The sequence below is a fragment of the Lissotriton vulgaris genome, chromosome 1_1 (assembly GCF_964263255.1).
Source record: "Lissotriton vulgaris chromosome 1_1, aLisVul1.2, whole genome shotgun sequence".
Taxonomy (NCBI): Eukaryota; Metazoa; Chordata; class Amphibia; order Caudata; family Salamandridae; genus Lissotriton; species Lissotriton vulgaris.
The window spans coordinates 2,043,513,146-2,043,529,627 of record NC_141685.1 but is presented as its reverse complement, the minus strand read 5'-3'; positions in this window follow the sequence as shown (position 1 = coordinate 2,043,529,627).

Below are 16,482 nucleotides of genomic sequence, written 5' to 3'. Positions count from 1 at the left end.
GAGTATGGAGCAGAAAATAATCATAGGGTCAAAAGGCAAACAAGAGGTGGCAACCAGTAACCACCCACTCCATGCTTTAGATGGTTGGCCATATTATATAGATCCACACGACAGGGGTATTTAAATGCTCCCCAACACATTTTTGTGGTGCGATCCCCAATTTATCATTTAGATCAACTTGTAAAAGGGCAAGACAATAGGACTACATCCAATTGTACATGTCCCTGTTATGCATGTAAATCAAACAGTCCAGATCCAGAGATTTAGGTATAGATATCATATTGTGTGACCCACGTAGAGTATTTATATAAGATGGCAAATCCCTCATCCCTAATTATTTCCCCTCATCTGGCTAAAACATGTCCTGCTTACGAACTGAAGAGAAAACAGTTATATAGAGAGAGCAAGAGAAAGGTTTTTTAGGACAGAGAAATGTCCTGGGGCCACAGAAAAAATTCATAGTGCATGCAAATGGTTGAGTAATGTACTGAAAAGCAGAATACAAAATAATTTTCAGATTTTTACAAATCAATACACCAGGATTTGAAATTTCACGGCAATGAGACCTGCGCCACAGCGTTTTCTTACAGCTGTTCACAGTTTCTTATGCATAGATTTACTTTTTCATATAACATAGTCACAATATACAGTACTTCATATTTCTTAATTAGACCAGAAAGTAATGCATCTCATTATCTGTATTTAATCCATGGGTGATACTACGCAATTTGCAAATCCATTTTGCCTCCCTTTGTCTTAACAGGAGCTCTCGGTCCCCATCTCTTACCGGCCAAAAGTTCGATTTCCCACCATGAACTTTAACAAAATGTTCTGTATGTGGGTATTTCAAATCCTTAATTAATATGGCCCTTCTGTGTTCCTGAATTTGAGTTTTCAAACTGCGCTTGGTGCTGCCGATATATATCAGACCACAGCAGCAACCAAGCACATACACTACAAAGGGAGTTGCACAGTTTATGAAGGAAGAGATATTGTATTCCTGAGAGTCATTGAAGGCAAAGCTCTTTGCCTTATCCTGACCAAGTTCACAGATATTGCAGTTCTTGCACACATAGAAGCCCTTGAGTTTCGGTGGCAGCCAAGTAGGGCCTCTATTCAATTCCAGTTTCAAGTAGCTGGGACATAAATCATTTCTCAAAGTCTTCCCTCTTCTAAAAGTAACAGATGGATTGGCCATTATGGATGACAGCAGGCCTGGAATTTCCTTTAGGAGGTATCCGTTGTTTTTGAGAATCTTAAAGATCGCATTGCTGTGAATCGTATATTTGCTTATAAACCTCACATTAGTGTTGCTACTCCGTTTTTTTCTATTGATGCAAGGTTTTGTAATGAGTGTAGATTCTCTTGTGATTCTGCGTGCTCTCGTCTCTGCCTCATTAAGAATTCTCTTATTGTAACCCCTTGCTTGAAATCTGTCTTTGCGAGCAATCAAGTTGGAGTTAAACATATCGTCTTCACTGCAATTGCGTTTTTAACGCACCATTTCCCCGAAGGGGATGTTGTTTATGGTGGAGCTGGCATGTGCAATGCTTGCGTGCAAAATTGCATTGCAAGCCGAATCCTTTCGGAATAGAGTACTTTGAATGCGACCGTTCTTGATGTAGAATTTTAGATCCAGAAAGTTTATACTGTTCTTATTATACTCTAATGTTAATTTTACATTCATATAGTTGTAATTTAGATATTCAAAGTACTCTAATAGTTGTCTCTCCGATCCCGACCACAGACAAATAATGTCATCAATGTACCTCGCCCAGAACACGATGTTATCCGTCCAGGGGGAGGCACTCTTATTCCATGCATGACCTCTCTCAAATTGTCCCATGATGAGACGGGCATATGATGGGGAAAAATTGGTCCCCATCGTCGTGCCCCTCTTTTGATGGTACTAATTGTTATCAAATAGGAAATAGTTCTTCGTTAGGACCAACTGTGTCATGTCTAAAACCATTTGGCTTTTCTGTAACAGATCAGCTCCTTCTCTGTCAAGATAGAATTCTATGGCTTTTAAGCCAATGTCATGTCGAATGCACGTGTATAAACTGGTCACGTCAAAGGTGACGAACCATAACTCCTCTGACCACTCAAAATTGTGTAATTTATTCAAAATATCTTTACTGTCCTGGATAAAGGAGGGGAGATCTCGGACATGTTTGTTTAATTTCAGGTCAATAAACTCTGATAGTTTTTCAGTTGCTGACCCGATTCCGGATATAATTGGTCGGCCAGGGGGACATTCCCCCCCTTTATGGACTTTTGGGAGAATATAGATGCAGGGTGATTTAGGATTAGATACCCTTATGTATCGATACTCCAAATCACTAAGAAGGCCCATGTCCTTCCAGTCATTAAGTTTGGAATTGATTTCAACCATTAGAGGGCCCACAGGATTGTTTGGTACTCGTTCGTAACACTCAAAATCCCCCAGCTGTCTTTCAATCTCTTTTTTATAGTCGCTTGCGTTCATAACTACGATGTTCCCACCCGTGTCGTCTTCCTTGATAACTATATTGGTGTGATTTTTTAATCTCTTTAGAGCTTTCCTTTTACCTTTGGACAGATTATATTGTAAACCCCGATGTTCTCTACTTTCCCTTTCAAGTTTGTTAAGACTAGAGCTCACACTCTTTCTGAAAAGGTATCAATATTATGATGGTACATGTATGGGAGAAATTTAGAGTTGGGACGGAGGCCACTATCTGCCAATAGATTTTCAGAGATGTTATATTCAGAGCGTATTGTCTCTAAGTCCACCTCCCTTTCCTCGGACAGTGTAGTCAGGCAGTGTAGTTTTTTTTATCTCCGCTATTGACATGGGCGCAGTCCCACCTGATTCCCCAGTAAATACATTCGATACATTCTTATTGCTGAATAAATCTTTTAATTTTAGTTGTCTTGTAAATTGTAAATTTAAATAGATTAGAATTTGAGGTTTGCAGGGGATTCTGGTTAGGAAAACTTTCGGGGGTACATACAAGTCGGCCCTCACTGGACTTCCCGGGTGTCTAGTTTTCAGAAATGACTGGGTTTGGTTGGTTTCCCTAGATGGCTGCGACCCTGGGACCAAAAACGCAGATGCCCCCTATCTATCAGAAAACGTCCTGGTTTTGCAAGGGGAGCATCTGCGTTTTTGGTGCCGCGCTTGGCCGCCATCGGGGAAAACCTAGCAAATGCAGACATTTCTGAGAACTAGACCCTGGGAAGTTCAGGGAGGTATGGCTTGCATGGAACCCCATAATGTTTTCCTACCCAGAATCCCCTGCACACCTCAAAATTTGCTAAAAAGAAATCACTTTTTCCTTACAGTTTTGTGTGGGATCACTGCACTGGCAAAAATGTCCTACCACCCAGCGTTCCCCTTGGTCTTCCGATAAAAATACTTGTGTGAGTGTCCAAAGCAGAATCACATAAAAATGTATTTTAAAAAAAAATATTTAGTGCTTAGAGTTGCTATACCCTCAATCCCTTTGTTTTTGGCCTTTCCCAGTCGCAGACACTTTGCCCACCCACACAAGGTATCATTTTACTCGAGTGACTGAGGGGGAATGCTGAGTGGTAGGACATTTGTGCTGGCGTGGTGATTTCACACAAAGTGTGGATAAAGTGATTTTTTCCAGCTAAATTTGAGGTTTGCAGGTGATTCTGGGTGGGAAAACGTTGGGAGATCCACGCAAGCCATACCTCACTGGACTCCCCAGTGTGTTTAGTCTTGAGAAATTTATGGGTTTGGTTAATTTCCCTAGATGACCACGAGCCCGGGGCAAAAAAAACAGGTGCCCCTGGCAAAACCAGGTAGTTTTATGATCGGTAATTTTTAAGTCACCACAGTACGATTTGGGCCATTTCCCGTTCCAGCCACTATGCCTACCCACACAAGTGAGGTACCATTTTTATCGAGAGACCTAGGGGAACGCTAGCTGGTCGGAAATTTGTGTCAGCCTGGTGATCCCATAACTTTCCCACACAGAAAAGTGAGGAAAATGCGATTTTTTTCAGCACAATTTGAGGTTTGCAGGGGATTCTGGGTAGGCAAACGTTGGGGATCCACGCAAGCCATACCTCACTGGACTCCCCAGGGTGTCTAGTTTTCAGAAATATGTGGGTTTGGAACGTTTACCTAGATGGCCGCTGAGCCCGGGGCCAAAAACGCAGGTGCCCCCCCCCCCCCCCCTGCAAAACCAGGTCGTTTTGTGATACGTAATTTTGATGTCTCCACAATACGTTTTGGGCCCTTGCCTGTTGCGGATACTTGACCCACCACACGAGTGAGGTACCATTTTTGTCCATGTTGCGTTTTCCGCCGTTTCCTGTTGTGGCACTAAGTCTAGTGAAGTATTATTTTTATCGGAAGACTTTGGAGAATGCGGAGTGGGTGGAATTTTGTGGATCCACACAAATTTCAGAACTTTCCATCACAGACATGTGAGGAAAATGTGTCTTTTTCTTTTAAAAAGTTTGAGGTTTGCCAGGGATTCTGGGTAATAGAATCTGGTGAGACCCACACAAGTCACCCCATCCTAGATTCCTCTGGGTGTCTAGTTTTAAAAAATATATAGGTTTGCTAGTCTTCCATAGGTGCCGGCAGAGCTAGGGATCAAAATCCACAGCTAGGCACTTTGAAAAAAAGGGTCAGTTTCCACTGAAAAAATTTGGTGTGTCCATGTTGCGTATTGGGTCGTTTCTTGTCGCGGCCACTAGGCCTATCCACACCAGTTAGGTACTATTTTTTTTTGGAAGACTGTGGGAAATGCGGTGTGGATGGAATTTTGTGGACCCACGCAGATTCCAAAACTTTCCATTCCAGATATGAGGAAAACATGTTTTTTTTAACTACGTTTGAGGTTTTCAAGGGATTCTGGGTAATAGAATCTGGTGGGAGCCACTCAAATCACCCCATCCTAGATTCCACTGGGTGTCTGGATTTCAAAAATGTATAGGTTTGCTAGGTTTCCCCAGGTGCCGGCTGAGCTAGGGTTCAAAATCCACAGCTAGACACTTTGCAAAAAAGGGTCTGTTTTCAATGTAAAAATCTGGCCGGTCCACGTTGCGCTTTGGGACGTTTCCTGTTGCGGGCTCTAGGCCTACCCACACAAGTGAGGTACCATTGTTATCCGGAGACTTGGGTGTATACAGCATTGTAGAGCAACTGTTATTACCTAATGACTTTCGATGCATTTCTGCCTTCCAAATGTAAGACAATGTGTAAGAAAGAAGTCACTTTGAAAAACGTCCTATTATTCACATGATGGTATGGGAACCCACAATTTCAGAGATCTGTAAATAGCTACTGTTTCTAAACTCTATATTTTGTTCCCATTTTGGAAATGCATAGATGTCTTTCATACCGATTTTTCTCTGTTTTCATTTTTCCAAATGAATTGCTATATACCCGGTACACAATAAAAAACATTCTAAGAAACTTCTCAGTTATAGGCTCTGGGTTCCTTGGGTTCTTGGTAAACCTACAAGTCCTTGCTTTCAAATATCGGTCATACTTGGAAGAAGTTACAGGTGAAAACGTGCACAAATGACTGTTTTTTTTCAACTCATTTTCAATTATTCCTATGTCCAGCTGTTAGTTTCTATAAAAAAACCTTGAAGGATCTACACAAATGACCCCTTGCTGAATTCAGATTTTTCCTTCTTTTCTGAAATGTATAGCTTTCCAGGATCCATTATTGTTTTTATACACATTTCTACCATTAACTGGAAAGAAGCTCGAAGCACAAAAATAGCAAAAATAGGCTATGTCCCAGTAAAATGCCAAAACAGTGTAAGAAATTTTGGTTCTCTGATAAAAGTCTGTCAGTCCCTGAAAGCTGGGAAAATGGTGACTTCAGCACCACAAACCCTTTGTTGATGCCATTTGCAGGGGAAAAAACAGATGCTTTCTTCTGCAGCCCTTTCTTCCCCTTCCCCCTCCCCCCCCCCCTCCCCAACAAAATGTAGGTGTATTTTGGCTAATTTCTGGTCCAGGGGAATCAACAATTTCTGGGGACCTTTAAAATCCCCATGATGTTGGAAGAAAAGGACGCAAATTTGGTGTGGATATTTTATGTGGCCAAAACGTTACAGGGTTTATTTATTGTACAGTTAATAAAATCTCACAATTATAAAAAGTACAAATTTTAAAAAGTCAGGGTCTTCTTTAAAACAAGTAAGGTGCAGTAGCTCAAGTGTTAAAGAGTACAAAAGTCTCAGCTTAGGTTGCATAAGAATCAGTGGAGTTTTCGTGGCCTTGATGCTTCCAAATTCAATGACCATGATAGCCAGGGGTGTTTATTTTGTTATTGTTTGTCTTTTGCTTGAGAAGACCCTCTGGATTTTTCGTTTAGTCTTGTGGCCACTATATCAAAGAATGATGTGGTTCTGCAGTTTAGCTGAGTTTCATCAGGATTAAAACCGAGCATCACGGCCTGCCTGCAGCTCGTTATGCCCTTCTGGTTCCATAAAGCCCGAAACAAGGAGCGCCTTATGTCCCGGAGGTTTGTGCAAATGCAGATAATGTGTATAAGGTCCTCTTTCACAGAAAGACAGAGGCGGCATTGATTTGCGGAATTTTCCCTTGTCCATGGTGTCAGGTGCGGGCTATAGGAATTCTGCCCATGCGCATGTTAAGGAACTTATTTTTTGTTTTCTGTGTGAGGCCCGTCGTTAGGTACTCTTGTGGTTTTAGAGCGCTGTAACCATTCAACACGACCCATCCGTGAGCTCTCTTAGCTAGGGTGGCTTTGTCCTCAATTGATGAAACCATCTTGGTGACTTTTGACACCACTTTTTTTGAAGGTGCCAGGGTCAGTTGCCGACTCACATAGGTCTGCAAGTCCAAAGACCTTCAGTGATTCCATTAAGTAGGTCCTTGCAGATGAGTTGTCTCTGATGGTTAGTTCGGTCCAGAGGTGGGCGTTTAAGGATCCGTGGTCGGCATCTTTGATTTTCCGCCAGCTTTTTAGATATGCGCTTCTTCTCTCCACCGCTTGTTTCTGCAGGCCGAATTCGAGCCGAATTTGTGCTGGTGAGGAGTTGGTGGGGAGATGAAATATTGCCCTGTATGCTCGACTGATGGTTTATCTAGTGTTGTTGCATCTTTGCCTCTCATGGACTCGCTACCATGGGTAAGCATGGGCTGTAAGCGAGCTCTTAATACCTGTAGGAGAGGGCCCAGTGACCGGTCAGGGAGTGCTTTCTGCAGAGGCTTTATCGATAGGTAGAATGTCGTGCCCTTTCGACGAATGGCCTCTAGTTGTTGTTTGAAGGAACCATTGCCATCTATTGTATTTATAAGAGGTTACCTGATCTAACCTCTGTCCGTCCAGGAACCATGCGGGTTTCCGTTTTTTGTGATAGTTTATTGTCATTACTTTTGTTTTGTTTAAGTTAATTGTTAATGAGTTGATTTTTGAAAATGCATTGGTTTTGTCAAGGAGATGTTGGAGACCGACAGGGGACCGACTGATGAGGTAGGTCGTCTGCATAGAGGAGGTTTGAAAGCGTGATGTTACCTAGTCTTGGGGCATGAGATTTAACTGTCTTCAGTTCGCCAGGGAGGTCTGCGAGAAAGAGGTTAAACATCATGGGGGCTAGGAAGCAGCCCTGTTTCAGACCTTTACTGGTCTTGATTTGTCTTGAGAGGTGCGAGCCGGAACCCAGTTTGATCCTGACCCAGGTGTCGGTGTATAGCATTACCAGCTGCTGTAAGAGTGGGCCTGGGATTCCCCATCTGCCCAACTTCCGCCAGAGTTTTTGCCGATCTACGTGGTCGAACGCAGCACTGTAGTCAATGAAGCACGTGAAGAGAGAGCTCTTAGAAGCTTTTGCTGCGTCGGACAAAAGAGTTAGCGCCATGATATTTGTTGAGGTGCCCTGGCCGCTGCGGAATCCAGTTTGGGTTGCTGGGATGATGTTATTTTCTGTTGCCCAAGATGTTAATTCCTCCAAAATGAGGCCTGCGTAGTATTTTGCCTCTGTATCAATTAGGGCTATAAGGCGGTAGCTACTTGGGTCGTTCCTGGCTCCCTTTTTGTAAATCGGGCTTATTATCGAGCCTCTCTAGGATGATGGTATGTTTGCTGTTTCTCTTATTGCGTGGAATACTGGTGTCAGAGTGTTGCACCAGAAGGCAGGGTCTTGCTTATATAGTATCGGTGGTATCCCGTTGGGACCGGGGGTCCCCTCAAGTTTGCCTTTTGGGATTAGTTTTCTTAACCTATCTGGTTTGTCCTGGGATGAATTTTCTTCTCGAAGTGCGGTTGGGTCGAGTGTTGGTAATAGACATTTAGCCGCAGTTGGGGTTTGGTCCTCGGTTGGTTTCCACCTGCGGGCTTGGTTCTCTTTATGGGAAAATGTGCCAAGGTTGTCGGGGCTCTGGCACACTGCGTCTGACCTGTCTCCCCCTGTTGGCTCGATCGTTACTGGGTCCGCTGTATTGAAGTGAGCTGATAGATAGGTAGCCCAGTCAGATTCGGAGATGTTGGAGTTAATGCCTTTGTGACCTAGTTGTTGGAGACTGTGAATGATCTTCCAGAAGCCGGAACTATTCTTCTGTTTGGAGTTGTGGCAGGATTTTTACCCAGAGGTCCTCGTTTAGTTGCCTTTTTCTTTCCCAGGTCTTCTTTTTTAGCAGTGCTTTTAGCTTGCGGAGATTCTTTTGGGTGTCCTCGATGTTAGGGTGTTTTCGGAGTTCTTTGAGAGTCTTTTTTATTTCTCGCTTTATGTTTTTTGTCTCTCCAGTTGTTATTTTGCCATGTGTGATCCTAGCGATGTTATTGCCTTTTTGAGTTTTTATCTCTGTTGCGTGTTTGGCTCCTAATTCCGTTACGAAGTCTACCCAGGCGTCAAGGGGGTTATTGTTTGAGCTGGATGTCTGGTGTAGGATTATTTTAGCGCTATTTAGAAGTTTCTCAGGCTCGGTGGACTTGCATCTTATTCTTCTGTAGTTGGTGGTGTATTCTGTAGCAATGTATCTTCTTGCAGCTGCTTTGTTCACGCAGGTCAGTCCAAGATTGGTTTCTAGCGGCAGATGGTCACTTTGGGTGCTTTCTCCTATCTTGAACGAGCTTATTTTCTCATACAGTGGAAGTATTACAAGCATGAAGTCGAGGTGTGAAAAAGTGCTTGATGAGAAATATGTTGGTGCTGGAGGGATGTCCTCAATGAGTCGTCCGTTGAGCACTCTTAGGTTTAATTGCTCAAGATCTTGTACTAACTGGGTTGAAGTTTTGGTATGTTTGTTTCGGGGGAGGGGGGGGGGGGGGGGAGATTGGCTTGGGATTTTCCAGGTGATGTCCATTTCCTTTGTCATTTCGTCCGTGGTTTTGTCTCCGAAGAGGTTGAGGTTCAAATCTCCTGGCACAAGTATGTTCTCCATGTCCCCCTCGACCATGAGCCTTGTCAGTTCTTTGACGAGTTGCTTGACCCAGATTTCTTGTGCTACGGATGGATGTATGTATTTATGACGTGTAGCTTTTGAATGACCCGTTCGTTTTTTACTGTAAGTGATATGAACTGTACTTCATTTGGTGGGGTGATGTTTACTCTTTTTACTTCCGTTGCGCCAATGGTAGTTATTGAGGTGAGTATTGCAAGTCCACCTGAGCATCGGCCATATTGAGAACCTCTGGCTGCCGGATGAGTCAGAGTTGTGTAGCCTTGTAAAGGAATATCGTTTGGCTCCCATATTTCCTGGAGGAGGATCAAGTCAAAACTATTTAAGTAATTTAGTGTATCTGGGTCCTCCAGTTTGTCTGAAAGGCCATTAATGTTCCAACTACATATTTTGATTTTAGTGAGGGGGGCCGTTGGGTCGGGTGTTAAGAATGGCACTTTTTGTCAGTTGGGATCACCTCCAGGTATGGTGCGTGTAATTATTAGACTACATGATGTTGATTGCTGAGTGGTGGGGTTGTGAGAAAACGGTGAATATTTATCCAAACCTGGGGAGTAGCTAAGTGCTCCTTTCAATATTGATTTGGCCGGTTGGGTGCGTTCTTGTTTCCTTTCTTCAAGGAGCAGAGGGGGGTAGGCTGGCTTTTTTTCTGCTTCGAGCTTAATTCCCCACTGTGAGAATGTAGGAGATTCGTTCATAATTAAATTTGCTACCTCCCTTGATGACCATGTGGTCTTTGTTGTTTCGTTTCCTTGTGGGTGGGGGGCTGGTTGGAATTCAAGTGTTAGCAGATCGGTGGTTTTTATATTTTTTAATTTCTCTATTGAATTGATTAGCTTTAAAATGTTGCCCCTGTTTAAAGTGTCCACTCTTCCTCTGGAGATAAATTCGAGAATGAATAAGATTGTGTCTAAGTCCTTTTCCCCGAGGGGAGGTGTTTGCTGGTGCATTTGTTGCTTGGTATGGATATTCCCATGTGGCTTGTGGATGTGCGAAGTTGTTGTTCCGCTATTGGATGTCACCTCCTCCGATTTCTCCTTCGTCTGGCTGCTTACTAAGTTGGCGACACTTGCTGATCGGCGGTTCTTTGTTGTTTCACTGGTACTGGTCTCATATTTATTGCAGATGCATTTTTCTGAGAGATTTTCTGATATAACTTCAGTTTGGATTGGTTTGGGATCCTCTCGGGACTGTCTACTTCCTCCCGAGGTTAGTTGTATTGTTGCCGCTTGACAGGCCTGTTGCACTTTTTGTTCCTGTTCTGGTGGATTTCTAGTTGTCGGATTAAGTGTTTGGCCGGCGGGGTTCTGCTCTAAGTAGAGGCTAGGGGCCTCTTTAAAGAGTGTAAAGGATCCTGTTCCTGCTACTGTTAGCGTCTTTGTTTGCGATGGGTTTGTAGGTGATAGTGGGAGATTTATAGGTTCCCTTTGATGCTTACTATCACCTGGCTGTTCCTTGTCCCTCAGTGTGATAAGATGACTGTGCTTTTCTCTACTTTCCGGTTCTGTTGTTTTCTTATTCCGGCCCTTTCTTTTTTGCTTTCGTCGGGCCCGCGTTAGGTGGGCTCTCCGGTAGCTCAGTTTGTCCTCTTTTGAGGATGTTCCGAGGGGGTTTATCAGGTAAGCTTGTGATGGGTGGGGGCTGGCACCACTGCATGCTTGTTTTTATTTTGTGTGGGTCTTTGCTGTTTCCTGGTGCCCCTTTGATGTGAGGGGTGTCTGGTCTTCTCTCTGTTGATAGAAGTTTTGTTGTGGTTGGTTCTGTTTCAGTCTTATCGTGCCTTTCAATTGTTGGGGGGGGGGGCTTTGTGATGTTTGTTTTTATGTCCTCCAAAAGGTTTCCCAACATCATGGGTATAGATGATAGTTTATCGATGATTGGCGAGCAGATGCAGTTGGTTCTTTCAATTTGAATTAGGTTAGCTGACTCCTGTCCTCTTTTTATTAGGCCGTTAAGGTCAGCTAGTTTTCTGTCGATCCCCATGGTGGCCTCTGCTAGGCTTTGTAGGACTGTCAGTTGTAGATCAAGCTTATCTGATTGATACTGAAGTGCCGTTGAAGATAGCTGTATTGTGTTGAGTAGGGTTACCCAGAAGGAGTTAAGGGGATCTCCGGGCCCCTCTGTTGGCAGATGGGAGCTTTCTTCGCTGTTACCGTTGGTAGGTCCTGTAACGTTATATGTTGCCACTAGCTCGCTCCATTCTTGGGATACCAGGAAGGTCATGTCCCTGTCTGGGGAGATTTGATCCCCTCTTGCAATGTTTGGTGACGAATTTGGAGGGTCAGGTTTTGATCCCGGTGTGTCAGGAGCCTCGGTGTGGCCTTGAGTTTTTTGTTCCAATTTTGGATGGGCATTGGGTGCTTGAGGGGATGCTGGTTCTTGATTTGTTGTTGCTTCTGCCGCCCCTTGCTGCGTGTGTAAGGAGGGATTGATTGGAGATAGATGTTTTTTGTTACTATCAGGCCCCGGGGGCCCTTCCAGCTCTGGGGGGTGTTTCCTTGGTGTGTCCTCCTTTTGTGAGGGACTTATTTGGTTTGTTTCTACGTTGCGTCCCTCAATGCTTCCTTCGATTGGTTCATCTGGTAGGGGGCTTGGCTGGTGGTGCCTTCTAGTGACTCATGCCTTCTGGTTTCTTTTGCCCCGTTGTCCCCTATGCCTGCTTCGCCTCCTGCTTATTATTTCAGGGGAACAAGGGGACCCAAGGCGCAGTAAGCTAAGGACCATGGGTAGGTACTATATTATCAAGAACAGTGGTCCTTAGAACAACAAACCAATACACGAAAGAATAAATATAAACCAAGTGGTAATATATTCTGGGGAAGTGTCCAGCAGGACAGTTTAATTCCCTGATACAAAAGTACTATAACAAATGTAACACTGGGTGTGATAGAAACGGGGCACCGTCCGGTGTCCGACTAACACACTGGAAGAACATACAACATACAAAATAACAGGCAATAGCAAGACATCTGATTAGAGTAAGACATACACCAGACAATCTAAAATATACACATATGCAAGAAAAAATTGTATCTGCATTCGTTGCATTTAGTGTAATATGTCGACGACGTTTCGAACCATACTTAATAGAGGTTCATCCTCAGGACAGAGGGTAATTGCCTTAAAGTTACACATTTGCGAATGTTTCACTGGTAGTGGGATAAATACCATGTAAAAAGAAGAGGAGACATAAAAAAGATAGAGACATGTCATTAAAACATTGCCACAACTGCGTACATAGATTGCATGACTCATACCATGCCAAGGTGCAGCCGGTAACGAGATGTGGATCATGCAGGATATGGGCAGTGAAGAACAATAACGAGGAACAGGGCTGGTGGCGCCGAGTGTCGAATCAACTGTGGCTAGTGCAAAAGTCAGGCACAGATGGAGTGAAGTGGCGGCGGGCCGGCGTGCTAAACATTCAGTGCACTCAAACCTAGTGCGTCTAAAGTGAGGATGCGCGTATGCGAAATTGCGCTTACCAATAGTGTCGCACTCAGGTAGGAAAATTCCTTAAGCTTGATAGTGTAGCTTAATTATAGAGTAAATCTAATGGGGAGAAAATTATTAAAACTATAGTAGCCAAAAATGCTTCCCCATTTAAAGTGGTGTTGAGAAAATACTCATACCGTAAATGAGTGCCCTCAGTACTGTGGTCTGTGGAGGGAAGGGTGACATGTAAATGGCTATAGCAATAAGATCGAAGTGAACGTGGTAAACAAAAATGCGGGAAGTCAGATCTTACCCGAAAGGAATAGTCACGGTACCAAAGTCTGGGAAAGAAAGGACAAGGGCAGCATAAGTGACAATGGTGTCATAAACTCAACTCCTACCACGGGTGCAAAATGACCGGGGCCAATCTTACCTGGAAAAGCTGGGAGCAAGGCCACAATGGGGGTTCTTGCTAACACCGGTAATCAGCGCGGCGTCTCCGTGCAATGCGGGACGCGGTGAAGAGATGCGGAAGGTCACATGAGAAAACGGACCAATCAGATTATGCCCAAACTTGGCGGCCATTTTAGGTCGGGGGAATAATAATATGGCATGGTATGGCGACGACGGTAGTCAAGGAGAGACTAAGCTGTGATATGCAGGACGGGTGTCGGCCATCTTAGAGTGGTGCCCGGCCCATTAAGCAGTATATAGAATAATAACTAGGTGAGTGCCCACAGGTGTTAATCAATATTAGTGGAGAGTGTAGAATGGCATGCCGTGAGTCACAGACATTCAGAACATACCCTAAAGCTAGTGTTCCATAGTAAATGCATTTCCAGCACATTTCAAATATTTTACATTTACGTATACATTGAAAAGGTGAAGAAATTATTCAGAACCATATTTTACAATTATATTACAGGCTTGCGGAAGAATCCGTGGAGAGGAGAAAACAGATAATGTTAGATCAGGGAAGTCCAATCCTCAGTCCGATTCAACCCTGTGTGAAGACTTTTAGTCTTCAGGATCCATCTCAATTCCTCTTTGTTCATGAGTTGTTGCAGGTTGTCCCCGCGGCTCGGGAGTTTTACCAGGCAAATGATAGTCCATTTGAAATCCATTTCTGTATGGGATTGTTCTGTGAAATGCTGTACCAGGGGTGCATTCGCAGTTCGGCATCGTATCCTACTTCGATGCTGGCACATCCTTGTTCGTGCCTTTTGTGTAGTTTGTCCGATATAGATCATGGAGCATGGGCAAAACAAAGCATAGATTGCATTGGAGCTATTACAGTTTGAGAATTCTCTACGTTCGTATTTCAAATCACTGTAAACAAACTCTTTGCCTTCTATAGTACTCTCACACATTGAACAGTTACCACATTTTACATGCCCAGTGAGCTTCGGCAACCCCCATAGTGTGTCAATTGTGGTCATCTCTGCAGGTGCAGGTAGTGCTGCCCGCACCAAATGATCTTTTAAGTTTTTGGCCTTCTTAAAGGCAAACATCGGTTTCTCCAGTTGGAGTTGATCAGCATTCAACACAGCCCAATGTTTTTTAATGCTTTTGGTAAGTGAGTTGGATACAGCACCCCTGGTACAGCATTTCACAGAACAATCCCATACAGAAATGGATTTCAAATGGACTATCATTTGCCTGGTAAAACTCCCGAGCCGCGGGGGCAACCTGCAACAACTCATGAACAAAGAGGAATTGAGATGGATCCTGAAGACTAAAAGTCTTCACACAGGGTTGAATCGGACTGAGGATTGGACTTCCCTGATCTAACATTATCTGTTTTCTCCTCTCCACGGATTCTTCCGCAAGCCTGTAATATAATTGTAAAATATGGTTCTGAATAATTTCTTCACCTTTTCAATGTATACGTAAATGTAAAATATTTGAAATGTGCTGGAAATGCATTTACTATGGAACACTAGCTTTAGGGTATGTTCTGAATGTCTGTGACTCACGGCATGCCATTCTACACTCTCCACTCATATTGATTAACACCTGTGGGCACTCACCTAGTTATTATTCTATATACTGCTTAATGGGCCGGGCACCACTCTAAGATGGCCGACACCCGTCCTGCATATCACAGCTTAGTCTCTCCTTGACTACCGTCGTCGCCATACCATGCCATATTATTATTCCCCCGACCTAAAATGGCCGCCAAGTTTGGGCATAATCTGATTGGTCCGTTTTCTCATGTGACCTTCCGCATCTCTTCACCGCGTCCCGCATTGCACGGAGACGCCGCGCTGATTACCGGTGTTAGCAAGAACCCCCATTGTGGCCTTGCTCCCAGCTTTTCCAGGTAAGATTGGCCCCGGTCATTTTGCACCCGTGGTAGGAGTTGAGTTTATGACACCATTGTCACTTATGCTGCCCTTGTCCTTTCTTTCCCAGACTTTGGTACCGTGACTATTCCTTTCGGGTAAGATCTGACTTCCCGCATTTTTGTTTACCACGTTCACTTCGATCTTATTGCTATAGCCATTTACATGTCACCCTTCCCTCCACAGACCACAGTACTGAGGGCACTCATTTACGGTATGAGTATTTTCTCAACACCACTTTAAATGGGGAAGCATTTTTGGCTACTATAGTTTTAATAATTTTCTCCCCATTAGATTTACTCTATAATTAAGCTACACTATCAAGCTTAAGGAATTTTCCTACCTGAGTGCGACACTATTGGTAAGCGCAATTTCGCATACGCGCATCCTCACTTTAGACGCACTAGGTTTGAGTGCACTGAATGTTTAGCACGCCGGCCCGCCGCCACTTCACTCCATCTGTGCCTGACTTTTGCACTAGCCACAGTTGATTCGACACTCGGCGCCACCAGCCCTGTTCCTCGTTATTGTTCTTCACTGCCCATATCCTGCATGATCCACATCTCGTTACCGGCTGCACCTTGGCATGGTATGAGTCATGCAATCTATGTACGCAGTTGTGGCAATGTTTTAATGACATGTCTCTATCTTTTTTATGTCTCCTCTTCTTTTTACATGGTATTTATCCCACTACCAGTGAAACATTCGCAAATGTGTAACTTTAAGGCAATTACCCTCTGTCCTGAGGATGAACCTCTATTAAGTATGGTTCGAAACGTCGTCGACATATTACACTAAATGCAACGAATGCAGATACAATTTTTTCTTGCATATGTGTATATTTTAGATTGTCTGGTGTATGTCTTACTCTAATCAGATGTCTTGCTATTGCCTGTTATTTTGTATGTTGTATGTTCTTCCAGTGTGTTAGTCGGACACCGGACGGTGCCCCGTTTCTATCACACCCAGTGTTACATTTGTTATAGTACTTTTGTATCAGGGAATTAAACTGTCCTGCTGGACACTTCCCCAGAATATATTACCACTTGGTTTATATTTATTCTTTCGTGTATTGGTTTGTTGTTCTAAGGACCACTGTTCTTGATAATATATGCTTCGCCTCCTGCGTCATCCGTTCTTTCCCTTGGGGTCGGTGCCTTGTGTATTTCTGCTACTAAGTAGCTTTTGGTTTGTGACAGGGTTTTGTTTGCGTTAGCGGGTTGTAGTGGAGATTGGAGGACTGTGATGGAGTCATTTGAGGAGAAGATGACATTTCCAGGATTTTTTAGAAAGGCT